This window comes from Dipodomys spectabilis, unplaced genomic scaffold, assembly GCF_019054845.1.
Source record: "Dipodomys spectabilis isolate Male_0828 unplaced genomic scaffold, ASM1905484v1 ptg000186l, whole genome shotgun sequence".
NCBI lineage: Eukaryota > Metazoa > Chordata > Mammalia > Rodentia > Heteromyidae > Dipodomys > Dipodomys spectabilis.
Window position 1 is genome coordinate 1,859,424 of NW_024870863.1, and position 13,566 is coordinate 1,872,989.

The following is a 13,566-nucleotide window of genomic DNA, read 5'->3' on the forward strand; positions in this document are numbered from 1 at the left end:
TCCATTGGGGAAGGAGTAGAGCCTCCTCACTTTTGGACCTTTAAACTGTTTTAAGGTCACCAATTTCTGATTGCTCTATCTTGTCGTTTGCATCCTGAGCTCGCTTACACAGGTCAGCTCTACAGAATTGAATGAAACAGATTGGACTGGGCTCTGTGGACAGTGTGAGTGGCATTAAGCCCTGATGTATGCACACCAGCGTTGCCAGGGCGAGAAAAATGCAGCCTATTTCTATTGATTGGCTTTTCTCTCCTTTGGGGAAGGTGTAGATCACTGCCAACTTGGGGACCTGGTCCCCAAGTTGTGAGTACTCTTTCTTGTTATTTGCATCCGGTTCTCTCAAAACCTCCTCAACTCTCCCAATATTTCAAAGAAAACTTTTGACCTATGGCTGGTGATACCGAGAGGGGCTGTGTACCAGGCCAGGATGCACATAGGACCTACTAGAGACCGAAATATGCTGTCTATTTCTCTTTGGTGGCTTGTCTCTTCATTATGGAAGGTGGAGAGTATTCACAACTGGGGCGCCAAAAAACAGTTCTGTTTTAAGGTACCCAATTCTGAGGGCTCTATGTTGTCGTTTTCATCCTGAGCTCCCTAAGACTGCTCAGCAATCCCAGAATTGCAAGGACAAAATTGGGACTGGTGAATGGGGACAGTGTGAGGAGGTTTAGCCCTGCTTGGACGCAGACCGATGATCCCTGGGATAGACCGATGGTTTATAACTCTCCTTAGTGCCCTGTCTTTCCTTTGGGGAATGTGTAGAGGATTTAGAACCTGGTCACTGTAAAACAATAATGTTTTAAATCGCCGAGGTTCTGAGTGCTCTATCTTGTTCTTTCCATCCTGAGTTCTTAAATATTTTGACCTCTCTCAGAAGTAAAAGGAAAAAAATTTCACCTGTTATTGTAGACAGAATGAGGCACTTTCAATATTGCTAGCATGCAGAGCAGAGTTTCCTGGGAAAGATGGGAGCTGTGGATTTCTTTTTGGAGGGGTGTCCCTTCCTTGGGGAAGGTGTAGATCCCTCCTTCCTTGGGGGCCTTAAGACAGTTCTAGGTTCTCCATATTCTGAGTACTCTATCTTATCGTTTGTGCCTGGACTCCCTAACACTGGTCACTTCTCCCAGAATTGGAAGAACAAAGTTTGGACTGTTTGCTGTGGATAGTGCAAGGGTCATTAAGTCCTGCTACGTTTCAGAGAACAGTTGCCTGGGACAGAGCAATGCTTTGTATTTCTCCTAAGTGGCTTGTCTCGCTTTTGGGAAAAGTTGAGAGCACTCAGAACTTGGAGACCTTCAAATAATTTACTTTATGGTCCACAAATTCTGAGAACTCTCTCTTGTTGTTTGCATCCTGTGCTCCCAAACCCTCCACAGCTTTCCCAAAATTGCAAGGAAAAAAGATTGACCTGCGGATGGTGACACTAAGAGGGGCTTTGAACCTTGCCACGATGCAAACAGGGGCTGCTAGAAACCGAACGATGTTGTCTATTTCTCTTCGGGGGCTGGTCTTTTCTTTTTCGAAGGTATAGGGCATTCAGAACCTTGCCGCCAGAAAACAATTTTGTTTTAAGTTCCCCACATTCTCAGTGCTCTATCTTGTCATTTTCATCCCAAGCATCCTAACACTGGTCAGCCCACCCTGAATTGCAAGGAGAAAATTTGGACTTGTTACTGTGATCAGTGTAAGGGGCTTCAAGCCCAGGTAGTATGCAGACCGCTGTTGCCTGTGATAGAACCATGCTGTCTATTTCTCTTTAGTGGATTGTATCTCCTTTGTGGAATTGTAGAGCCTTCAGAACTTGGGGACCATACAATATATTTTACCTCACCGATGGTCTGAGTGCTCTATTTGTCGTTTACACCCTGAGATCTCAAAAAATTTTCAGCCCTCCCAGTGGTAAGGACAAAACGGAATCCGTGATTGTAGACAGGATGAGACACTTTCTGTCTTGCTAGGATGCAAACCACAGCTTCATGAGAAGATTGGTGCTGTCAATTTCTCTATGGAGGCGTGTCCCTCCTTTGGGGAAGGAGTAAACCCTCATTGCTTGGGGGCCTTAAAACTGTTTCAGGGTCCCCAAGTCCTCAGTGCTCCATCTTTTCTTGTTTTTAAATTTATTTATGTATTTATTTGTTCATTTATTATTTGTGAAAACAATGTACAGAGGCGTTACAATTACATGTGCAATATAATGAGTACATTCTTTATAAAGTATTGTAACGTCCTCCTTTGTTTAACTTCCCATCTTTTCCCATGTTCTTCCTGCCATCCCACACAGTCCTCCCCACTCCCACACCTCCCACCACTCACAAACCAAAGTTGTAATGTTCGTTTTGGACATAACGCCTTGTGTATCCCACTTTCGCAATGGGTCCATCTGTATCCTTATTTAAACGAATTGTTTTTCCGCTTCCCCTCCAGAAATTATATAGACAAGAAAAACAGTGAAGGCAGTGGTTATACAATTCACAAGGACTTAAAAAATAAAAAAGAAATCATCTTATGAATGTGTCATAAACAATCGCTTGAAAGCAAATTAAAAACATTTGAATGAATATCTTAGGGTTCATTTCATTAACATTACCTTATCTGACTTTCTCTGCTTTACTCAAACTTTGGTTTGCATGCTGAACTCACTAACACTGGTCAGCTCCCCCAGAACTGGAAGAAAAAAATTGGAGTAGTTACTGTGGATGGACAGTATGAGGGACTTTCAGCCATGCTAGGATGCAGACCGGAGTACCTGGGTTAGAAAGATGCTTTCTATTTCTATTTAGAGGCTTGTCTCTCCTTTGAGGATGGTGTAGATCATTCAGAATTTGAGCCCTGAAAAACAATTTTGTTTTAAGGCACTGAATTTCTGTGTTGCTCTATCTTTTCGTTTGCATCCTGTGCTTTCAAACACTTTTCACCTCTCCCAGAATTGCAAGGAATATAATTGGACCTGTTATTGTTGACAGTATATGGTACTTTCAGTCTTGCTAAGATGTAGATTAGGGCTTAGTGGGAAAGGTCGGTGCTGTCGATATATCTTTGGAGGCTTGTCTCTCCATTGGGGAAGGAGTAGAGACTCCTCACTTTGGGACCTTAAAACTGTTTTAAGGTCACCAATTTCTGAGTGCTCTATCTTGTCATTTGATTCCAGAGCTGACTAACACAGGTCAACTCTCAAAGAATTGGATGAAACTAATTGGACTGGGCTCTGTTGACAGTGTGAGGGGCTTTAAGCGTAGATGGATGCAGACCAGAGTTGCCTAGGGGAGAAAAATGCAGTCTATTTCTATTTAGCGGCTTTTCTCTCCTTTGGGGTAGGTGTGGAGCACTAACAACTTGGGGACCGTAAATCGTTTCTTTTAGGGTCCCCAAGTTGTGAGTGCTCTTTCTTGTTATTTGCATCCTGTGCTCCAAAAACCTCCTCAGCTCTCCCAATATTTCAAAGAAAACTTTTGACCTATGGCTGGTGATACCGAGAGGGGCTGTGAACCATGCCAGGATGCATATAGGAGCTACTAGAGACCGAAATATGCTGTCTATTTCTCTTTGGTGACTTGTCTCTTCTTTATGGAAGGTGGAGAGTATTCAGAACTGAGGCGCCAAAAAACTTCTGTTTTAAGGTACCCAAGTTGTCAGGGCTCTATGTTGTCGTTTTCATCCTGAGCTCCCTAACACTGCTCAGCAATCCGAGAATTGCAAGGAAAAAATTGGGACTTGTTAATGGGGACAGTGTGAGGAGGTTTAAGCCCTGCTAGGATGCAGACCTAAGATGCCTGGGACAGACAGATGCTGTCTAACTCTACTTAGTGCCCTGTCTTTCCCTTGGGGAATATGTAGAGCATTTAGAACCTGGTCACTGTAAAACAATAATGTTTTAAATCGCCGAGGTTCTGAGTGCTCTATCTTGTTCTTTGCATCCCGAGTTCCTAAACAATTTTGCCCTCTCTCAGAATTAAAAGGATAAAAAATTTCACCTGTTATTGTAGACAGAATGAGTCCCTTTCAATATTGCTAGGATGCAGAGCAGAGCTTCTTGGGAAAGATGGGTGCTGTGAATTTCTCTTTGGAGGGGTGTCTCTTCCATGGGGAAGATGTAGAGCCTTCCTTTCTTGTGGGCCTTAAGACTGTTCTAGGGTCCCCATATTCTCAGTACTCTATCTTATCGTTTGTACCTGGACTCCCTAACACTGGTCAGTTCACCCAGAATTGGAAGAACAAAGTTTGGACTGTTTACTCTGGATAGTGCAAGGGTCATTAAGCCCTGCTAAGTTTCAGAGCACTGTTGCCTGGGACAGAGCAATGCTTTCTATTTCTGCTAAGTGGCTTGACTCGCTATTAGGAAAAGTTGAGAGCACTCAGAACTTGGAGACCTTCAAATAATTTACTTTATGGTCCACAGATTCTGAGAACTCTCTCTTGATGTTTGCATCCTGTGCTCCCAAACCCTGCACAGCTCTCCCAAAATTGCAAGGAAAAAAGATTGACCTGCGGATGGTGACACCAAGAGGGGCTTTTAACCATGCCAGGATGCACACAGGGGCTGCTAGAAACTGAACCATGTTTGTATTTCTCTTCGGGGGCTGGTCTTTTCTTTTTCGAAGGTATAGAGCATTCAGAACCTTGGCGCCATAAAACAATTTTGTTTTAAGGTCCCCACATTCTCAGTGCTCTATCTTGTCGTTTACTTCCTGAGCATCCTAACTCTTCTCAGCCCACCCTGAATTGCAAGGAAAAAATTCGGACTTGTTACTGTGGACAGTGTATGGGGCTTCAAGCCCAGGTAGTATGCATACCGCTGCTGCCTGTGATAGAACCATGCTGTCTATTTCTCTTTAGTGGCTTGTATCTCCTTTGAGGAATTGCAGAGCCTTCAGAACTTGGGCACCATACAATATTGTTTACCTCAACGAATTTCTCAGTACACTATCTTTTCGTTTTCATTCTGAGATCTCAAAAACTTTTCAGCCCTCTCAGTGATAAGGAAAAAAACGGAACCTGTGATTGTACACAGGTTGAGACACTTTCTGTCTTGCTAGGATGCAGACGGGAGCTTCTTGGGAAGATTGGTTCTTTCAATTTCTCTATGGAGGCGTGTCCCTCCATTGGAGAATGAGTCAACCCTCATTGCTTGGGGGCCTCTAAACTATTTCAAGGTCCCCAAGTTCTGGTTGCTACATCTTTTCTTGTTTTTAAATTTATTTATTTATTCATTTGTTCATTTATTTTTTGTGGGAAAACAATGTACAGAGGGGTTACATTTACATGTGCAAGATAATGAGAACATTTTTATAAAGAATTGTAACGTCCTTTTTATTTCCGCTTCCCATCTTTTCCCTTCCTCCTCCTGCCCTCCCCCACAGTCCTCCCCGCTGCCATACCCCCCACCACTCACAAACCAAAGTTGTAAAGTTCTTTGTGGACCTAAAGACTTGTCTATCGCTTTTTGGCAATGGGTCCTCCTGTATCCCTATTTAAACGAATTAATTTTCCCCTTCCCCTCCACAAATTATACCAAAATGAAATACAGGGAAAGCAGTAGTTATACAATGGGGGAGGGACTTATAAAGTAAAAAAGAAATGATCTTATGAACGTGTCATAAACAATCGCTTGAAAGCAAATAAAAAACATTTGAATACACCTCTTTGGGTTCATTTCATTAACATCACCTTATCTGACTTTCTCTGCATTACTCAAATTTTGTTTGCATGCTGAACTCGCTAACACTGGTCAGCTCTCCCAGAATTGGAAGAAAAAAATTGGACTGGTTACAGTAGATGGATAGTATAAGGGGCTTTCAACCATGCTAGGATGCAGACCGGAGTAACCTGGGTTAGAAAGATGGGGTCTATTTCTATTTAGAGGCTTGTGTCTCCTCTGGGGAAGATGTAGATCATTGACAATTTGAGCCCTCAAAAACAATTTTGTTTTAAGGCGCCGAATTTCTGTGTTGATCTATCTTGTTGTTTGCATCCTGTGCTTCCAAACACTTTTCAGCTCTCCCAGAATTGCAAGGAATATAATTGGACCTGTTATTGTTGACAGTATCTGGAACTTTCAGTCTTGCTAGGATGTAAATTAGGGTTTAGTGGGAAAAGTCGGTGCTGTCCATATATCTTTGGAGGCTTGTCTCTCCATTGGGGAAGGAGTAGAGCCTCCTCACTTTGGGACCTTGAAACTGTTTTAAGGTCACCAGTTTCTGAGTGCTCTATCTTGTCGTTTGATTCCAGAGCTGGCTAACACAGGTCACCTCTCCCAGAATTGGATGAAACAAATTGGACTGGGCTCTGTGGAAAGTGTGAGGGGCATTAAGCCCTGATGGATTCAGACCAGATTTACCTGGGCGAAAAAATGCAGTCTATCTTTATTTAGCGGCTTTTCCTCCTTTGGGGAAGGTATAGAGCATTCACAGCTTGGGGACCTTAAAACAATTTTTTTCAGGTCCCCAAGTTGTGAATGCTCTTTGTCGTTATTTGCACCCAGTGCTTCCAAAACCTCCTCAGCTCTCCCAATATTTCAAAGAAAACTTTTGACCTATGGCTTGTGATACCGAGAGGGGCTGTGAACCATGCCAGGATGCACATAGGAGCTACTAGATTCCGAAATATGCTGTCTATTTCTCTTTGGTGGCTTTTCTCTTCATTATGGAAGGTGGAGAGTATTCACAACTGAGGCGCTAAAAAACAGTTCTGTTTTAATTTACCCAAGTTCTCAAGGCTCTATCTTGTCGTTTTCATCCTGAGCTACCTAACACTTCTCAGCAACCCCAGAATTACAAGGAAAAAATTAGGACTGGTTAATGGGGACAGTGTGAGGAGGTTTAAGCCCTGCTTGGATGCAGTACGAAGATCACTTGGATAGACCGATGCTGTCTAAATTTCCTTAGTGCCCTGTGTTTCCTCTGGGGAATATGTAGAGCATTTAGAACCTGGTCACCGTAAAACAATGTTTCAAATCACGGAGGTTCTAAGTGCTCTATCTTTTTCTTTGCATCCTGAGTTCCTAAACAATTTTGACCTCTCTCAGAATTAAACGGAGAAAAATTTCACCTGTTATTGTAGACAGAATGAGACACTTTCAATATTGCTAGGATGCAGAGCAGAGCTTCTTTGGATAGATGGGTGCTGTGAATTTCACATTGCAGGGGTGTCTCTTCCTTGGGGAAGGTTTAGAGCCCTCCTTCCTAGGGGGCCTTAAGACTGTTCTAGGGTCCCCATATTCTGAGTACTCTATGTTATCGTTTGTACCTGGGCGCCCTAACACTGGTCACTTTTCCCAGAATAGGAAGAACAAAGTTTGGACTTTTTACTGTGGATAGTGCAAGGGTCATGAAGCCCTGCTAAGATTAAGAGCACAGTTGCCTGGGACAGAACAATGCTTTCTATTTCTCCTAAGTGGCTTGTCTCGCTTTTGGGAATTGTTGAGAGCACTCAGAACTTGGAGACCTTAAAACAATTTTCTTTATGGTCCCCAAATTCTGAGAACACTCTCTTGTTGTTTGCATCCTGTGCTCCCAAACCCTCCACAGCTCTTTCAAAATTGCAAGGAAAAACGATTGACCTGCGGATGGTGACACCAAGAGGGCTATGAACCATGCCAGGATGCACACAGGGGCTGCTAGAAAACGAAAGATGTTGTCTATTTTTCATCGGGGGCTGGTCTTTTCTTTTTCGAAGGTATAGAACATTCAGAACCTTGGCGCCATAAAACAATTATGTTTTAAGTTCTCCACATTCTCAGTGCTCTATCCTCTGTTTTTTTTCCTGTTATCCTAAGACTGGTCAGCCCACCCTGAATTGCAAGGAAAAAATTCGGACTTGTTACTGGGGACAGTGTAAGAGGCTTCAAGCCCTGCTAGGATGCAGACCACTTTTGCCTGTGATAGAACCTAGCTGTGTATTTCTCTTTAGTGGCTTGTATCTCCTTTGAGGAATTGTATAGCCTTCAGAACTTGGGCACCGTACAATATTGTTTACCTCACCGAAGGTCTGAGTGCTCTATCTTTTCCTTTACATACTGAGACCTCAAAAACTTTTCAGCCTTCCCAGTGGTAAGGAAAAAACGGAACCTGTGATTGTAGTCAGGATGAGAAACTTTCTGTCTTACCAGGATGCACACCAGAGCTTCTTGGGAAGATTGGTGCTGTCAATTTCTCTATGGAGGCGTGTCCCTCCTTTGGGGAAGGAGTAAACCCTCATTGTTTGGGGGCCTTCAAACTGTTTCAAGGTCCCCAAGTTCTGAGTGCTCCATATTTTCTTGTTTTTAAATTTATTTATTTATTTGTTTTTTTTATTTTTTGTGTGAAAATGATGTACAGAGGGGTTACCATTACATGTGCAAGATAATGAGTACATTTTTTATAAAGTATTGCAACATCCTCCTTTGTTTCCCCTTCCCATCTTTTCCCATCCTCCTCCGGCCCTCCCTCACAGTCCTCCCCGCTGCCATACCCCACATCACTCACAAACCAAAGTTGTAAACTTCATTTTGGACATAACTACTTTTATATTCCATTTTTGCAATGGGTCCAACTGTATCCCTATTTAAACGAATTGGTTTTCCCCTACCCCTCCACATATTATACCGATATGGAATACAGTGAAAGCAGTTGTTATACAATGGGGGAGGGACTTACAAAGTAAAAAAGAAATGATCCTATGAATGTGTCATAAACAATTGCTTCATAGGAAATAAAAAACCTTTGAATACATATCTTAGGGTTCATTTCATTAACATCACCTTATCTGACTTTCTCTGCTTTACTCAAACTTTCGTTTGCATGCTGAACTCGCTAACACTGGTCAGCTCTCCCAGAATTGGAAGAAAAAAATTGGACTCGTTACTGTGGAAGGACAGTATAAGGAGCTTTCAGCCATGCTAGGATGCAGACCGGAGTAACCTGGGTTAGAAAGATGGGGTCTATTTCTATTTAGAGGCTTGTCTCTCCTTTGGGGAAGGTGTAGATCATTGACAATTTGAGCCCTGAAAAACAATTTTGTTTTAAGGCGCCGAATTTCTGTGTTGCTCTATCTTGTCGTTTGCATCCTGTGCTTCCAAACAGTTTTCAGCTCTCCCAGCATTGCAAGGAATATAATTGGACCTGTTATTGTTGACAAGGTATGGGCCTTTCAGTCTTGCTAGGATGTAGATTAGGGCTTAGTAGGAAAGGTCGGTGCTGTCCATATATTTTAGGAGGCATGTCAATCCATTTGGGAAGGAGTAGAGCCTCCTCACTTTGGAAGCTGAAATCTCTTTAAGGTCACGAATTTCTAAGTGCTCTATCTTGTCGTTTTCATCCTGAGCTCCCTAACACTGCTCAGCAATTCCAGAATTGCAGGGGAAAAATTGGGACTGGTTTATGGGGACAGTGTGAGGAGGTTTAATCCCTGCTATGATGCAGACCGGAGATGCCTGGGATAGACAGGTCCTGTCTAACTCTCCTTAGTGCCCTGTCTTTTCCTTGGGGAATGTGTAGAGCATTTATAACCTGGTCACGGTAAAAAAAAAAAAAATAATGATTTAAAATGCCGGGGTTCTTAGTGCTCTATCTTGTTCTTTGCATCCTGAGATCTTAAATATTTTGACCTCTCTCAGAATTAAAAGGAAAAAAACATTCACCTGTTATTGTAGACAGAATGAGGCAGTTTCAATATTGCTAGGATGCAGAGCAGAGCTTCTTGGAAAAGATGGGTGCTGTGAATTTCGCGTTGGAGTGGTGTCCTTCCTTGGGGAAAGTGTAGAGCCGTCCTTCCCTGGGGGCCTTAAGTTTGTTCTAGGGTCCCCATAATCTGAGTATTCTATCTTATCGTTTGTACCTGGGCTCCATAACACTGGTCACATCTCCCAGAATTGGAAGAACATAGTTTGGACTGTTTACTGTGGATAGCGCAAGGGTCATTAAGCCCTGCGTGGAATCAGAGCACATTTGCCTGGGACAGAACAATACTTTCTGTTTCTCCTAAGTGGCTTGTCTCGCTTTTGGGAAAAATTGAGAGCACTCAGAACTTGGGGACCTTAAAACAATTTTTTTTATGGTCCCCAAATTCTGAGAACTCTCTCTTGTTCTTTGCATCCTGTGCATCCAAACGCTCCACAGCTCTCCCAAAATTGCAAGGAAAAATGATTGACCTGCGGATGGTGACACCAAGAGGGGATTTGAACCATGCCAGGATGCACACAGGGGCTGCTAGAAACCGAACGATGTTGTCTATTTCTCCTCGGGGGCTGGTCTTTTCTTTTTCGAAAGTATACAGCATTCAGAACCTTGGTGCCATAAAACATTTTTGTTTTAAGTTCCCCACATTCTCAGTGCTCTATCTTGTCGTTTTCATCCTGAGCTTGCTAACACTGGTCAGCCCAACCTGCATTGCAAGGGAAAAATTCGGACTTGTGATGGTGGACAGTATAAGGTGCTTCAATCCCTCCTAGGATTCAGACCGCTGTTGCCTGTGATAGAACCTTGCTGTCTATTTCTCTATAGTGGCTTGTGTCTCCTTTGAGAATTTGTAGAGTCTTCAGAACTTGGGCACAATACACTATTGTTTACCTCAACGAAGATCTGAGTGCTCTATCTTGTGGTTTACATCCTGAGATCTCAAAAATTTTCCAGCCTTCCCAGTGGTAAGGAAAAAAACGGAACCTGTGATTGTAGACAGGATGAGACATTTCTGTCTTGCTATGATGCAACACAGAGCTTCTAGGGAAGATTGGTGCTGTCAATTTCTCTATGGAGGCGTGTCCCTCCTTTGGGGAAGGAGTAAACCCTCATTGCTTCGGGGCTTCAAACTGTTTCAAGGTCATCAAGTTCGGAGTGCTCCATCTTTTCTTGTTTTTAAATTTATTTTTTTTTTTATTTTTTGTGAGAAAATAATGTACAGAGGGGTTATAATTACATGTGCAAGATAATGAGTACATTTTTTATAAAACATTGCAACGTCCTCCTTTGTTTCCCCTTCCCATCTTTTCCCATCCTCCTCATGTCCTCCCTCACAGTCCTCCCCGCTGCCATACCCCCCATCACTCACAAACCAAAGTTGTAAACGTCATTTTGGACATAACGACTTGTACATCGCATTTTTGCAATGGGTCCAACTGTGTCCCTATTTAAAACAATTGGTTTTCCCCTTCCCATCCACAAATTATACCAATATGAAACACAGTGAAAGCAGTGGTTATACAATGGGGGAGGGACTTATAAAGTAATGAAGAAATGATCTTATGGATGTTGCACAAACAATCGCTTCATAGGAAATAAAAAAAACATTTGAATACATATCCTAGGGTTAATTTCATTAACATCACCTTATCTGACTTTCTCTGCTTTACTCAAACTTCGTTTGCATCCTAAACTCGCTAACACTGGTTAGCTCTCCCAGAATTGGAAGAAAAAAATTGGACTGGTTTCTGTGGATGGACAGTATAAGGAGCTTTCAGCCATGCTAGGATGCAGACCTGAGTAACCAGGGTTAGAAAGATGCTGTCTATTTCTATTTAGAGGCTTGTCTCTCCTTTGGGGAAGGTGTAGATCATTGAGAATTTGAGCCCTGAAAAACAATTTTGTTTTAAGGCGCCGAATTTCAGTGTTGCTTTATTTTGTCCTTTGCATCCTGTACTTCCAAACACATTTCAGCTCTCCCAGAATTGCAAGGAATATAATTGGACCTGTTATTGTTGACAGTATATGGAACTTTCAATTTTACTAGGATGTAGATTAGTGCTTAGTGGGAAAGGTCGGTGCTGTCCATATATCTTTGGAGGCTTGTCTCTCCATTGGCGAAGGAGTAGATCCTCCTCACTTTGGGACCTTAAAACTGTTTTAAGGTCAACAATTTGTAAGTGCTCTATCTTATCGTTTGCATCCTGAGCTCACTAACACAGGCCAGCTCTCCCAGAATTGGATGAACCAAATTGGAATGGGCTCTGTGGACAGTGTGAGGGGCATTAAGCCCTGATGGATGCAGACCAGTGTTCCCTGGGCGAGAAAAATTCAGTAGATTTCTATTTAGCGGCTTTTCTCTCTTTTGAGGAAGGTATAGAGCACTCACAACTTGGGGACCTTAAAACAATTGTGAGTCCACTTTCTTGTTATTTGCATCCTGTGATCCCAAAACCTCCTCAGCTCTCCCAATATTTCAAAGAAAATTTTGACTTATTGCTGGTGATACCTAGAGGGTCTGTGAACCATGCCAGGATGCACATAGGAGCTCCTGGAGACCGAAATATGCTTACTCTTTCTCTTTGGTGGCTTGTCTCTTCATTATGGAAGGTGGAGAGTATTCACAACGGAGGCGCCAAAAAACAGTTCTGTTTTAAGGTACCCAAGTTCCTAGGGCTCTATCTCACCTGGTCACTGTAAAATAATAATGTTTTAAATCGCCGAGGTTCTGAGTGCTCTATCTTGTTCTTTGCACCCTGAGTTCCTAAACATTTTTGACCTCTCTCAGAATTAAAAGGAAAAAAATTTCACCTGTTATTGTAGACAGAATGAGTCACTTTCAATATTGCTAGGATGCAGAGCAGAGCTTCTTGGGAAAGATGGGTGCTGTGAATATCTCTTTGAAGGGGTGTCTCTTCTTTCCGGAAGGTGTAGAGCCCTCCTTCCTTGGGGGCCTTAAGTCTGTTCTAGGGTCCCCATATTCTGTTTTTTTTTAAATTTAATTTAATTTTATTTGTGTACTTACTGTCTAGAGGGGTTACAATTACATGGGCAAGATAATGCGTACATTTCTTACCAAGCATTGTAGCCTCCTTCTTTGTTTACCCCTTCTCAACCTCCCCTCTCCCCCCAATCACAATCCTTCTCCTCCCCTCACCCCCACCCCCACCGACGTTGTAAAGCTGTTTTTGGACATGACAACTTGTACTTCTCATTGTTGCAAGAGGTCCACCTGTATCCTTAAACGACTTGTTTTTCCCCATCTCCTCCACAAGTTATAATGACATCAAATATAGTGAAAGCAGGGGTTATGCTGTGGGGATGGGACATACAAAGCAACAAAGAAATAATCTTATAAATGCATTAGAAACACATGCAAGAAAGAAAAAAACATTAAAATACATATCTAAGGGTTCATTTTCCTAAGTTCTGTGTTAAGTTCCTTTTTCAAGATTTTAATGTTTTCATCATAGAGGTCCTTCACTACTTTGGTTAAGTTAATTCCTAGGTATTTTATTTTTTGTGGGGCTATTACAAATGGAGTTGCTTTCCTAATTTCAGCCACACTTTTCTCACTGTTGGCATACAGAAAAGCCATTGATTTTGGGGGGTTAATTTTATACCCTGCTACTTTGCCAAAGTTTTGAATCAGCTTGAGTAATTTGGGAGTGGAGTCTATGGGATTCTTTAAATACAAGATCATGTGGTCTGCAAAGAAGGAGAGTTTTATTTCTTCTTACCCTATTTGGATCCACTGTATGTCTGTATCTTGTCTTATTGCTGTAGCTAGGCATTTTAATACTAGATTGAAGACAAGTGGAGAGAGTGGACTTCCTTGTCTTGTTCCTGAGTTAAGAGGAAATGGCTTTAGTCTTTCACCATTAAGCATAATGCTGGCTGTAGGTTTGTCATA